Source organism: Lipotes vexillifer, unplaced genomic scaffold (assembly GCF_000442215.2).
Source record: "Lipotes vexillifer unplaced genomic scaffold, Lipotes_vexillifer_v1.1 scaffold1122, whole genome shotgun sequence".
NCBI classification, from domain to species: Eukaryota; Metazoa; Chordata; class Mammalia; order Artiodactyla; family Lipotidae; genus Lipotes; species Lipotes vexillifer.
In genome coordinates, this window is record NW_006798649.1 from 2,707,820 (window position 1) to 2,722,997 (window position 15,178).

The following is a 15,178-nucleotide window of genomic DNA, read 5'->3' on the forward strand; positions in this document are numbered from 1 at the left end:
GGAAAAGAGTCCATAGATAGCACACCAAATGCACGATCCATAAAAGAGCAAGTTGATAAATTGGACTTGTTGACCTGAAACAAATAGACCATCAGATATTTCTCCAGCAAAGATGGTTTTAATGGGGATCAGCAGAGAATTGCAATTCTAGGTGTGCAACAACAGAGAGCCACATACAAGTCCCTACCTGGAGAGGGAAGGAGACTACTTTCATAGAGAGGAAAAGGAAGTTGGGAGGGCTGTAGTAAACAAAGAGTCCATGGCTTATCACTGGCTGAGTCCTTGCCTGGAAAGAAGAGTCTTCTTTCTTCCTGTTGGGCTCTGTTATCATCACAGGGCATGGGAGCTCCCGCTTCTGGACTCCCAACTCTATTTAATTGAGGTTTATGTTTTATTAATCTTTTACAGACTTCACCAGTATAAAAAATTTCGGCTCTTCAGAAGTCACTGTTAAAATAATGTAAAGAGGGGCTTCCCTGGTGGCACAGTGGTTGAGAGTCTGCCTGCTGATGCAGGGGACACGGCTTCGTGCCCCAGTCCGGGAAGATCCCACATGCCGCGGAGTGGCTGGGCCCGTGAGCCATGGCCGCTGAGCCTGCGTGTCCGGAGCCTGTGCTCCGCAATGGGAGAGGCCACAACAGTGAGAGGCCCGCGTACCGCAGAAAAATAAATAAATAAATAAATAAAATAATAATAATGTAAAGACAAGCCACAGAATGGGAGAAAATATTTTCAAAGTATGTACCTGATAAAAGACTTGTATTCAGAAAATATAAAGTACTCTCTAAACTTTGTAATAAGAAACAAACAATTCAATTTAAAAAATGGGCAAAATATTTGAACAAACACTTCACCACAAATGTGATACTGGATGGCAAATAAACAATGGAAAGATGTTCAACATCATGAGTCATATGGGAAATGCAAATTAAAATGTGACAATAACAAAAAAGAAGCCGACTCATAGATATAGAGAACAAACTAGCGGTGACCAGAGGGGAGAGGGAAGGGGGGAGGGCAATACAGAGGTAGGGGAGTAAGAGGTACAAACTCTTAGGTATAAAATAAGCTACAAAGATATATTGTACAATGCAGGAATATAGCCGATATTTTATAATAACTATAAATGGAGTATAACCTTTAAAAATTGTGAATCACTATATTGCATACCTATAAATTATATTGTACGTCAACTATACTTCAATTTAAAAAACTGACATCTTCAACCACACACACACACACACACACACACACACACACACACGCACGCACAACCCCACAATGAAGTAATCTACTACATTGGAATTTATTAGAATGGCTAAAATTGTAAAAGACTGGCCTACTGAGTTTTGGTGAGGATCCTCATTGGTGGGAATGTAAAATGGTACAACCACTTTGGAAAAGTTTGGCAGTTTCTTAAATAACTAAACAGACATCTACCACATGATCCAAGCTTTTCACTATAAGGCATCTACTCAAGAGAAAAGAAAGCATGTGTCAATACACAATCTTCTATGCAAATAGCAGCTTTGTTTGCAATAGCTTGAAACTGGAAACAGCCCAATGTCCCTTAGAAGGTGAATGGATAAAGAAATTGTGAGGACTTCCCTGGTGGCGCAGTGGTTAAGAATCTGCCTGCCAATGCAGGGGACACGGGTTTGATCCTTCGTCCGGGAAGGTCCCACATGCCGCAGAGCAACTAAGTCCGTGCACCCAAACTACTGAGCCTGTGCTCTAGAGCCTGCAAGCCACAACTACTGAGCCCGTGTGCCACAGCAACTGAAGCCCATGCACCTAGAACCCATGCTTCGCAACAAGAGAAGCCACAGCAATGAGATGCTCAGCCACAACAATGAGGAGTGGGCCCTGCTCGCCGCAACTAGAGAAAGCCCGTGTGCAGCAACGAAGACCCAATGCAGCCAAAAATAAATAAATCTATTTAAAAAAAAAAAGAAATTGTGGCATCCATGGCTCAGTAGAAAAGAGAAATGAACTACTCATACATGTAACACCGTGGATGAATCTCAGGGATGCATTACAGTGAGTTAAAGAGGCCAGACAAAAAAGACTATATCCTATATGATGCTATTTATATAATATACTAGAAAAACCAAACTAATCTATGCTGTCAGAAAGCAGACCAGTGGTTGTCTTGGCAGGAGTAGGAGTGGGGACATGAGTAAGAGGGGCAGGAGAGAAGGATTACAATGCAGCAGGATAAAACTTTTGGAGGTGCTGGATAAGTTCATAATCTTGATTGAAATGATGGTTTTATGAGTGTAGACATACATCAAAGCTTATCAAATTGTACACATTAGTCATAATAAAAAGGTCAACCAGTTCAGAAGTTCACAAAGAAAATGAGTGAAGATTTTCTCTTCCTTCCAGATTTGGCTTAGGTTTAGAGTTTAGCATGTCTTAACATCATTGAGACCTGGGCTGTCCAATTTGGTAACCACTAGTCACAAGTGGACATTCAAATTTAAATCAATTACAATTAAAAATTCATTTCCTCAGTGGCAACAGCCACATTTTAGGCCTCAGTAGCCATATGTGGACAGTGGCCACCATATTGGTCAGTGCAGATTATAGAACATTCTGCCATCAGAGAAGTTTCTCTTTCCTAGACTCTGTAGGGATTTGGGGGTTGCCATAGTCTTATAAACAACTTTGCAAACAACTTAGATCTTTGCTGGCTGTTTATTGAGCAATTAATTTGTACCAGAAACTACCCTTTAAATGAATTATCTTTAATTCTTACAAGGAAAGACTAAAGCTTAGAGAGGTTTAAATAAGTTTCCCGAGGCTCACAGTTACTAAGTGTTATAGCTAAAACGTAAACCTATATCTATCTAAGCCCAAAGCCTGAACTCTTAGGTGATTCTCATATATCCTACGGTTAGGCCACACCTTTTAAATTCTATACTTGTGAAATTTTCTTTTTAGATTCAAACATGGAGACTTATATTGTCCCTCCAGATGGGCAAAATATCTTAGGATCCTCATTCTGTCACTTCATATGCCCACTAGCCTTCCAAGTTTCATGTCTTTAGCAACTTTGATAAGTATGGTCTCCTAAACTGTATTTAACCAAGTGATTGTTAAAAATCAGTGACAGGATAAGGGAAAGGGTGGAGGTCCATGGCCAGCTATTAGAATACCCCATTTAGGTTGACATCACTTTATCAGTCTGTACCCTTTGAGCTATTAGCATGCTACCCCATTCTTGTCCATATATCAAGATTCTGGGGATGTGCTCTGTATTTGGAGCCTAAAGGCCCTTTAGCACCATGTAAAATTATATACTGATGTTTACTGGCTGATATAATTGCTTCCAGATGTTAGCAAACAATGTATGCTTCTAACCAAACATGGGGCCTGGGAGGATCAAGATACCGATACCTAATGATGATGCTTCTCATTTTCCACTTAGCCCTCCTTTTCTTCCTTGGGTGCCCCCAACTTTAAAGTGATTGTTTTGATCATCTGTTGCCCAAAACAAACCATCTCAAAACAGTGACTTTAAACAATAACAATCATTTATTTGTTCATGAATATGAAATTTGGGCATGCTTGGTGAGAATAGCCTTTATTCTATGTGGCAACAGCTGGGATGGCTTGAAGGACAGGGAGAGCCTGGTGCAATAAGGCTCCTCTGACACAAGCTCATTAAGTATAAACTGTGAGGATCTAGTGATCTTGCCTCATGCCTTCCTGCGACCCTCCTTCCCACCCTGCTTTCAAACTCTGCCCATGTTGACCAACATGTGTTTCCTAGTACTTGCCATCCTCAGCCATCTCCAGGCCTCCATCTAGGATGCCTTTCTTTCTCTTTCCTTAGCTAACTCCTATGCATCCTGGAAGACTCAGCTAAGGGGTCACCTTCACCTGAAAGCCTTCTCTGATATCCTTTACCCCATACACTTTGATTTGCATTAAGTACCTCTCCACTGTGTTCCCACAGCACATATGTTCCCCTTTCAAGGCACTTATCCTTCTGTGATTGATTGTCCTTTTATTTGCCTGTCTGTCCCACTACCCTTAGCTCTTTACAGGAAGGAACTGCCGTGTTTTTATATTGCCAGTGTGTGATGATAAATTAAATTTTCATATATTGAGGTATGGGGAAGTCATTCTGGCTTGTACCTGAGTTAACTTGAACTTTATGCTAACTAGAACAGCCTGATTGTGGTCTATCAAACATACCTTGTACACCTGCTTTAATTATTAAAGAAGAGGACACACTGACCAGAAGTAAAGAATGTCCACATTAAAAATAAAGATTAACAGAGTGCCCTGCTCAGTCTCAGGGCAATGAGACAAGGAATGTGGTGGTCTCTAGAAGGTCACAAGGAAACAGATTCTGCCCTAGAGCATCCAGAAAGAATGCAGCCTTGCTGACACCTTGGTTTTACCCCAAAAAGATCAAGGGTGGACTTCTGACCTCTAGAACTGTGAGGGGAAAATACTTGAGAAATTGGGGATTTGCTCCATGCCCAGATTTATTCAGTTTTTGCACAAGAGCATGAGAATCAAGAAGGACCCTGGGCTTGAGGTAACCAACCTGCGTTTTGGGACCATACCTGAGAGGCTGTTCCAGCCCAAGGTGGCCTCCCCCAGCTACCGGAGAAGCATCATCTTCTTCCATGGGGGCACCATATTAGGGAACCTGGAGAAAAAGCCACATTCACAGAAAGATAGACAAGATGAAAAGGCTATGTACCAGATGAAGAAACAAGACAAAACCCCAGAAAAACAACTAACTAAAGTGTAGATAGGCAACCTTCCAGAAAAAGAATTCAGAATAATGATAGTGAAGATGATCCAGGACCTCGGAAAAAGAATGGATGCAAAGATTGAGAAGATGCAAGAAATGTTTAACAAAGACCTAGAAGTGAAGAACAAACAAACACAGATGAACAATACAATAACTGAAATGAAAAATACACTAGAAGGAATCAATAGCAGAATAACTGGGGCAGAAGAACGGATAAGTGACCTAGAAGACAGAATGGTGGAATTCACTGCTGCAGAACAGAATAAAGAAAGAAGAATGAAAGGAAATGAAGAGAGCTTAAGAGACCTCTGGGACAACATTAAACGCAACATTTGCATTATAGGGGTCCCAGAAGGAGAAGAGAGAGAGAAAGGACCAGAGAAAATATTTGAAAAGATTATACTCGAAAACTTCCCTAACATGGGAAAGGAAATAGCCACCCAAGTCCAGGAAGTGCAGAGTCCCATACAGGATAAACCCAAGGAGAAACTTGCTGAGACACATAGTAATCAACTTGACAAAAATTAAAGACAAAGAAAAATTATTGAAAGCAGCAATGGAAAAATGACAAATAACATACAAGGGAACTCCCATAAGGTTAACAGCTGATTTCTCAGCAGAAACTCTCCAAGCCAGAAGGGAGAGGCATGACATATTTAAAGCAATGAAAGGGAAGAACCTACAACCAAGATTACTCTCCCCAGCAAGGAGCTCATTCAGATACGATGGAGAAATCAAAAGCTTTACAGACAAGCAAAAGCTAAGAGAACTCAGCACAACCAAACTATCTCTACAACAAATGGTAAAGGAACTTCTCTAGGTGGGAAACACAAGAAAAGAAAAGGACCTATAAAAACAAACCCAAAACAATTAAGAAAATTGTCATAGGAACATAGATATTGATAATTACCTTAAAAGTGAATGGATTAAATGCTCCAACCAAAAGACACAGGCTCGCTGAATGGATACAAAAACAAGACCCATATATATGCCATCTACAAGAGACCCACTTCAGACCTAGAGACACATAGAGACTGAAAGTAAGGGCATGAAAAAAGATATTTCATGCAAATGGAAATCAAAAGAAAGCTGGAGTAGCAATACTCATATCAGATAAAATAGATTTTAAAATAAAGAATGTTACAAGACAAGGAAGGACACTACATAACGATAAGGGACCAATCCAAGAAGAAAATATAACAATTATAAATATATACGCACCCAACATAGGAGCACCTCAATACATAAGGCAACTGCTAACAGCTGTAAAATGAAATCGACAGTAACACAATAAGAGTGGGGGACTTTAATACCTCTCTTACACTAATGGACAGATCATCCAAACAGAAAATTAACAAGGAAACACAAGCTTTAAAGGACACAATAGACCAGATAGATTTAATTGATATTTATAGGACATTCCATCCAAAAACAGCAGATTACACTTTCTTCTCAAATGTGCATGGAACATTCTCTAGGATAGATCACATCTTGGGTCACAAATCAAGCCTCAGTAAATTTAAGAATATTGAAATCATATCAAGCATCTTTTCTGACCACAATGCTATGAGATCAGAAATCAATTACAGGGAATAAAAGGTAAAAAACACAGACACATGGAAGCTGAACAATACGTTACTAAATAACCAAGAGCTCACTGAAGAAATCAAAGAGGAAATCAAAAAGTACCTAGAGACAAATGACAATGAAAACATGACGATCCAAAACTTATGGGATGAAGAAAAGCAGTTCTAAGAGGGAAATTTATAGCAATACTCAAGAAACAAGAAACATCTCAAATAAACAATCTAACCTTACACATAATGGAACTAGAGAAAGAAGAACAAACAAAACCCAAAGTTAGCAGAAGGAAAGAAATCATCAAGAATAGGCAGAAATAAATGAAATAGAAACAAAGAAAACAATAGCAAAGATCAGTAAAACTAAAAGCTGGTTCTTTGAGAAGATAGACAAAATTGATAAACCATTAGACAGACTCATCAAGAAAAAGAGGGAGAGGACTCAAATCAATAAAATTAGAAATGAAAAAGGAGAAGTTACAACAGACACTGCAGAAATACAAAGCATTCTAAGAGACTACTGCAAGCACCTCTATGCCAATAAAATGGACAACCTGGAAAAAATGGACAAATTCTTAGAAAGGTATAACCTTCCAAGACTGAACCAGGAAGAAATAGAAAATATGAAAAGACCAATAACAAGTAATGAAATTGAAATGTGATAAAAAATATGAAAAGACCAATCACAAGTAATGAAATTGAAACTGTGATTAAAAATCTTCCAACAAACAAAAGTCCAGGACCAGATGCCTTCACAGGTGAATTCTATCAAACATTTAGAGAAGAGTTAACACACATCCTTCTCAAACTCTTCCAAAAAATTGCAGAGGAAGGAACACCCCCAAACTGATTCTATGAGGCCATCATCACCCTGATACCAAAACCAGGCAAAGATACTACAAAAAAAGAAAATTACAGACCAATATCACTGATGAATATAGATGCAAAAATCCTCAACAAAATACTAGCAAACAGAATCCAACAACACATTAAAAGGATCATACACCATGATCAAGTGGGATTTATCCCAGGGATGCAAGGATTCTTCAATATACGCAAATCAATCAATGTGATACACCATATTAGCAAATTGAAGAATAAAAACCATATGATCATCTCAATAGATGCAGAAAAAGCTTTCGACAAAATTCAACACCCATTTATGATAAGAACTCTCCAGAAAGTGGGCATAGAGGGAACCTGCCTCAACATAATAAAGGCCATATATGACAAACCCACAGCAAACATCATTCTCAATGCTGAAAAGCTGAAAGCATTTCCTCTAAGATCAGGAATGAGACAAGGATGTCCAGTCTCACCACTATTGTTCAACATAGTTTTGGAAGGCTTAGCCATGGCAATCAGAGAGGAAAAAGAAATAAAAGGAATACAAATATGTAAAGAAGAAGTAAAACTGTCACTGTTTGCAGATGACATGATACTCTACATAGAGAATCCTAAAGATGCCACCAGGTAACCACTAGAGCTAATGAATGAATTTGGTAAAGTTACAGGATACAAAATTAATGCACAGAAATTTCTTGCATTCCTATACACTAATGATGAAAAATCTGAAAGAGAAATTAAGGAAACACTCCCATTTACCATTGCAACAAAAAGAATAAAATACCTAGGGATAAACCTACCTAGGGTGACAAAAGACCTGTATGCAGAAAACTATAAGACACTGATGAAAGAAATTAAAGATGATACCAACAGATGGAGAGATATACCATGTTCTTGGATTGGAAGAATCAATATTGTGAAAATGACTATACTGCCCAAAGCAATCTACAGATTCAATGCAATCCCTATCAAATTACCAATGGCATTTTTTACAGAACTAGAACAAAAAAATCTTAAAATTTGTAGGGAGACACAAAAGACCCCAAATAGCCAAAGCAGTCTTGAGGGAAAATAACGGAGCTGGAGGAATCAGACTCCCTGAGTTCAGACTATACTACAAAGCTACAGTAATCAAGACAATATGGTACTGGCTCAAAAACAGAAATATAGATCGATGGAACAGGTTAGAAAGCCCAGAGATAAACCCACGTACCTATGGTCAACTAATCCATGAGAAAGGAGGCAAGGATATACAATGGAGAAAAGACAGTCTCTTCAATAAGTGGTGCTGGGAAAATTGGACAGCTACATGTAAAAGAATGAAATTAGAACACTCCCTAATGCCATACCCAAAAATAAACTCAAAATGGATTCGAGACCTAAATGTAAGACCAGACACTATAAAACTCTTAGAGGAAAACATAGGGAGAACACTCTTTGACATAAATCACAGCAAGGTCTTTTTTGATTCACCTCCTAGAGTAATAGAAATAAAAACAAAAATAAACAAATAGGACCTAATGAAACTAAAAAGCTTTTGCACAGGAAAGGAAATCATAAACAAGATGAAAAGACAACCCTCAGAATGGGAGAAAATATTTGCAAACGAATCAACAGACAAAGGATTAATCTCCAAAATATATAAACAGCTCATGCAGCTCAACATTAAAAAAACAAACAACCCAATCCAAAAATGGGCAGAAGACCTAAATAGACATTTCTCCAAAGAAGACATACAGGGACTTCCCTGGTGGCGCAGTGGTTAAGACTCTGTGCTCCCAACGCAGAGGGCCCGGGTTCGCTCCCTGGTCAGGGAACTAGATCTCACATGCATGCTGCAACTAAGAGTTCGCATGCCACAACTAAGGACCCTGCCTGCCGCAACCAAGACCTGGTGCAACCAAATAAATAAGTAAATAAATATTTTTTTTTAAAAAAAGAAGACATACAGATGGCCAAGAAGCACATGAAAAGTTGCTCAGCATCACTAATTACTAGAGAAATGCAAATCAAAACTACAATGAGGTATCACATCACACCAGTTAGAATGGGCATCATCAGAAGATCTACAATCAACATATGCTGGAGAGGTTGTGGAGAAAAGAGAACCCTCTTGCACTGTTGGTGGTGGGAATATAAATTGATACAGCCACTATGGAGAACAGTATGGAGGTTCCTTAAAAAACTAAAAATAGAATTACCATATGACCCAGTAATCCCACTACTGGGCATATACTCAGAGAAAACCATAATTCAAAAAGACACATGCACCCCAATGTTCATTGCAGCATTATTTATAATAGCCAGGTCATGGAAGCAACCTAAATGCCCATCGACAGACGAATGGTTAAAGAAGTTGTGGTACATATATACAATGGAATATTACTCAGCCATAAAAAGGAACAAAATTGGGTCATTTGTAGAGATATGGATGAATCTAGAGACTGTCAGACAGAGTGAAGTAAGTCAGAAAGAGAAAAACAAATATTGGATATTATCACATATATGTGGAACCTAGAAAAATGGTACAGATGAACCGGTTTGCAGGGTGGAAATAGAGACACAGATGTAGAGAACAAATGTATGGACACCAAGGCGGGAAAGTGGCAGGGGTGGTGGTAGTGGTGTGATGATTTGGGAGATTGGGATTGACATATATACACTAATATGTATAAAATGGATGACTAATAAGAACCTGCTGCATAAAAAATAAATAAAATAAAATTCAAAAATTCAAAAAAAGAATGCTGCATAGGAAATTATTAGGTCAACTAAAAAATTGGCATATGGTTGTTTACTTGGATAAAAATATTGTATCAACATTAAACTTCCTGAGTTGAAAACTCTACTGTGTAAACATAAGAGAATATTATTATTTAGAGGAAATGCTCACTGAAATATTTGGGAGTGAAGGGCTTTATGCAAGTAACTTACTCTTGAATCATTCAGAAAAATGTTATGTATATATATTATTTGTGTGTGTGTGTGTGAATACATGTCGATCTAGATGTATATGGAAGAGAAACAGCAAACAATAAAGCAAATAGAGTTAAATAAATAAATAAATAAAAATAGTAAAGACTAAATGCCTCCCTTCCTGGGATGCCCATGCTGGTACTCCTTTAACAGAAAGACTTCTTTCCCAGGTGCCAAGGCTATACTGACTTGCTGTGTATGTGCCGATCTGTTTCTTTGATACATTGAAAGAATGTATCCATGATTTGTTTGATGTTCTCTGTTCTGACAAGATATAAAACTGCTAAAATCCAGGCTCCTCCAGAGCAGTTCCTCAGAGTTATCTGAGAGGCTGTCTTCCAGACCATAATACTCAGTTTGCCTCAAATAAAACTCTTTTCTATTCCTATTATAGATTGTTTACTGATATTTTTGTCGACAGTGGGCTATAGTAGATATTTCCCAGCTCAGTATGTTGAATCGATGAATGATGCGATGATAAAGCAGATTTTGTAAGTTAAAATGATGCTGTCAGAATACCAGATTAGCAACAGGACCCAGCACCTGTAAAGGGCCTCAGTGAAGCAGGTTCTCCTGGACCCAAGATTAAATGAGTTCAAGTACATAAAGCCTTTTAGAGCAGTTGCCTCACACTTAGTGTTTGCTGCTGCTATTACCACTGCCTACTGCAACAACCGTGATGACTGCTTCAGCTTTCAGAGGGAGGGCTGTCCTTGTCAGAAGTTCTTTTTGCTCTCGCATCAGGCTTTTCCTGTGAACAGGGCCTTGGATGACACCACTGGCCCCCTCCCAACTGCTCCTTCCCCCACCCCCCCACCAAGGCTCTGGGAGTTCCCTGAGGCTAGAATTCCCGAAAGAGGAATCCTGTGGAAGAGGAAGTATGTTCAGGGCTAACAGAGTCTGGGTGTGTCTTCCTTTGGCAAGAGCTTAATGCCTGCTTCTGTGCCGTCACTTCTCCCCTACTGGCTTCTGTTACAACAGGTGGATACAGGTATTGCCACTTGCCAGGCGTTTCTGAGCTCCCCCAGGCCTGGCAGAGATAAGGAGAGGCAGAAAGGAGGAAGTGAGTGACAGGCTCCTCTGTTATTTGCCACCTTGGGATCCTCATCCACCTCCCCTTTGCCCTGGGAACCTGGGGTCGTTTGGGGGAAGCTGGCGGGAAAGTGCACCCATGGGAATGAAAGCTAATTGCACTTGGGAAGAAGGCTTGGTCTGCACCTTAATTTGGGCGAGGTGCCCAGGCTCTGCAAGTTCCCTCAGGCCTTGCTCTTGCCCTGCCTTTCTGAGGTGGCTGGAAGCTGAAAAGTCCCAGATTTTTCCTCATCATGTCCCTTTCCTACCCTGCCTGGAATTTGGGGGAACTTGAGCATGGCAGTTTTAGCCAGAACTGTGATTAATAATCGGTGCTGGGAAAACTGGGGTTCTGGGTAAACTTGAAAATTTTGTGGGGAGGGGAGAAGGGAAATTTCCAAGATTCCCCTGAAAGGAGGAGACAGGGCAGGGTCCCTGGGAAGAGGCTTGAGAGCAGTGGGGCACTGAGGAGGACTCATGGGGAGCACTCAGGACAAAAGGGCTGAAAAGCAAGAGATGTAAGGATGGCAGATGCGAGGCCCTTGAAGTGCCACAGCTTGGGGTGAAGATAGGGCGGGACTCCTGGGGGAGAACACTGGAGTCTCGTGGATGATCTGGAGGAAAGGATGGATTTCCTCCATCAATTTTTTCTGGTGCTCCTCCACCATCTTTCCAATTAAATCTCACTTCCGTCAAGAGGCATTCCTTGACCTGTGCACCAGGTTAGGCCCCCGTACAGCTTCCCACAGGGCAGCACTGTTATAACCCTTGCCCCACCCCAGAGTCAGATTCTGTGGTCCAGACCCCATGTCCTCCCTTACTAGCTCTATGGCCTTGTCCAGGCATTCAAGCTCTTTTTACCTAAATTTTCTCAATCTGTAATGTGGCTGAATATATGGGGCCTCTTCATAGGGTTGTAAGATGAGATGAAATAACACATTGGAAGGGCTTAGCACAGAGGCCAGCTCTTGAATGGTAAGGGTGATGTAGTGACCATGGCTGGTTGATGGCCTGTCTTCCCTACTACTCTGAGGCTTGTGGGGCAGGACTGTTTGTGTTGTCCACCATTGTATCCCCAGAACCGAGCACAGTGCCTGGAAAGTTGTAAGAGCCCAGTGAGTATTTGGTGAGTGAATGTACCAGTGACTAAGGTGAACTGGAGTTAGGGTCCTTGTGGGATTAGGGCCTAGGGTTACCTAGGCTGTGTGTACCCGCCGAGCATTGTTCTCTAGTGAGCCCAATTTAAAGAAGACACCAACGTTATTCTTGGATAGAATGACTACGAGTGACCATTTTCCTTTTCTTCTATTTCTCGGTGGTCTCTACAATTTGTCTGTACCAAAACAAGGATGACTTTTCCAATGGTTAAAAAAGAGAAAATTCTATTGAGCAAACACTCTGCACTGTCTGGAACGGAGATGTGACAACAGGATAAGAATGGGAAGGTGATGTAGGGGATGGCTTGTGTTTCTGTTCCCCTTCCCATCAACCTTCTCAGCCCTCCAAGGCCCCTTGTGGAAGTGGGGGGGTTCTTACAGCTTGATTCCTGCCCAGGGAATTCTCAAAGCACAAAGCCATGGGGATGAGGTTCCTGCTTTTCTTTTCTTGAGAAGGATATGACTGAAACAAGTTTGAGCTCTAATAGGATTTCCATGTTTTCAGAGGGAAAGAACATTCTCAGTCCTGAAGTCTTGTGGTGCCAAGAAATGATCATGAGTGTGTGTGGTGAGGGGTGAAACATCTTCCCCAGGGCTCACCCTGGCACTGCCTCTTAATATCAATGGAGTATTTGTCTCCAGGGGCCTGGGGCCCCCAGGTTGGGGAAAGGGCTAGCAGCTGCTCCATGGAGGTGGGGAGGAAAGTGGTCTTGAAGAAAGAGGCCTGGACTAAGAGGCAAGGTGCTGAGGTTGGAGTTCCAGCTCTACCTGGCTGCGTGATCCTCTAGTCACTGAGCCTCAGGTTCCCCATCTGGAAAAAGGAAATGAGGACATCTCTCTACTTATATGGAGTTTTGAGTATAAAGCGATACCGACTGTGGAAATGCTTTGGAGAGCATGGAATGATGGACAGATGCTATTTGTGAATGGAAGGATGATTATTATTATTATTATTTTTGCAGTATGCAGGCCTCTCACTGCTGTGGCCTCTCCCGTTGCGGAGCACAGGCTCCGGACGCGCAGGCTCAGCGGCCATGGCTCACGGGCTCAGCCGCTCCGCGGCATGTGGGATCCTCCTGGATCGGGGCACGAACCCGTGTCGCCTGCATCGGCAGGTGGACTCTCAACCACTGTGCCACCAGGGAAGCCCCAAATGAGTGGATTATTGATAGAGAAGAGGAAAGCATAGTGAGTTATGTTCCTATTGCTTGCATTTTCAGATTAAAAAGCATTTACTGAGTTTCCCCCTTCAGCTAGGAGTTGTCCTATATATCATATTGTCAGTCCTCATTTGCCCCATCTTACCGATGAGAAAACTGAGGCTATTCAAAGACAGCCATATCTTACCCAATGTCACAAGGCTAGTAAGCTGCAGAACCAGAGCTCAGATCCAGCTCTTCTTTCTCAGTCCAACTCGTGGTGACCAACTTGTCTCGGTTTGCCCAGGATTTTCTGTCTTTAAGACTGAAAGTCCTGTGTCCCAGGCAACTCCTTTGTCCCAGGCAAACTGGGATGGTTGGTCACTCTAAGTCCAGGGCTCATTCCATAAGTCAGCATCACTGGCTTTGCCAAGCGTGGTGGAGGCTGTAGAGCTAAGAAGAGCCCAAAGTTATTCTCCTCTGCTTCTTCCTAAGGAAGAAATGGCCCCAGCCCCCAGCCATGGGAAGATCCTTCTACAGGCAAGAGTGTCATGAACAAACCCAGCAGAAAGATTGCGTGGGGAGCTCCCTTCTAGCATCAGATCAGTTTCTCTTTCTGTGACTTCCATCACTGAGCAGATTGTAACCTGCTCTTAGGTAAACAGGTAGAGAGAAAAGGCACTTCTTCCTTTCCAGATGAGCATCCCTCCCTGTGTGCTTATCATCCCTCACACATGCATACAGCATATGATTTGTAATGCAGGCAGGCAGGGCAGAAAGTATCACCCCCACTTCTCCAGATGAGGAAACTGAGGTACAGAGAGGTTGTCCTGTCCAAAGTTATACAGCCATCAAGTGTCAAAACTAGACCCAAATCCAAGTCTTTTAAAGTTTTAAATTTAGAGTTCACGGACTCCTGAAGGTCTGTAGATGGGCATCAGAGGAAAAGTTTGTGTGTATGGGTATCTTGGCGGAGGGAGGGGGGGATCTCATATATTTCACCAGTTTCTCAAAGGAATGAATTAGACATCTTGGATCTATCGTTTGTGCATGATTAACTTTTTTCTGTGTTTAAAGATTGGCTTTGTTACAAGAAAAGCTTTAAGGATGCAGAGTTACTCTGGTACTTAAAATGTGCTTAAGTGTTACTGTGTTTCAAGTGCACAAGGCAAAAATGATTAATTTTACTTTGACACAGCTGGTGAAATTGAATTTTTTCTCTCTGTTTGAGGATTCTTCACTGTCTATAAAATGTCATGTTCAGAATTTTTTCTTCTGTTACCACATTTTATTTAATTTCTCAGCATAGATGCACACACCAAAAGAAAAAAGGCCTATATAGTTCAACTCTTCAATGGCCAGGGTTGCCTGCCTCCAATCCGTCCTGGGGTCTGGTTGTTTTGGACACTGAGAGAGAAGCATGCAAACACTTTGGGCCTGGCTTCTCTGATTTTTCTATGGAAGCGCTTCATTTAAGGGACCCAGAAAAATAGTGTTTCTGTGGTACGAATCCACAGGCCCCTTCCCACCAGGCTCCCAGCCTAGCAGGCAAGCTGTTCATGCTGAACTTACCAAAATCCCATGCGGGTGGGTGTGGGGAAACACCAAAGAACCATGCAATTGTCTCTGTCT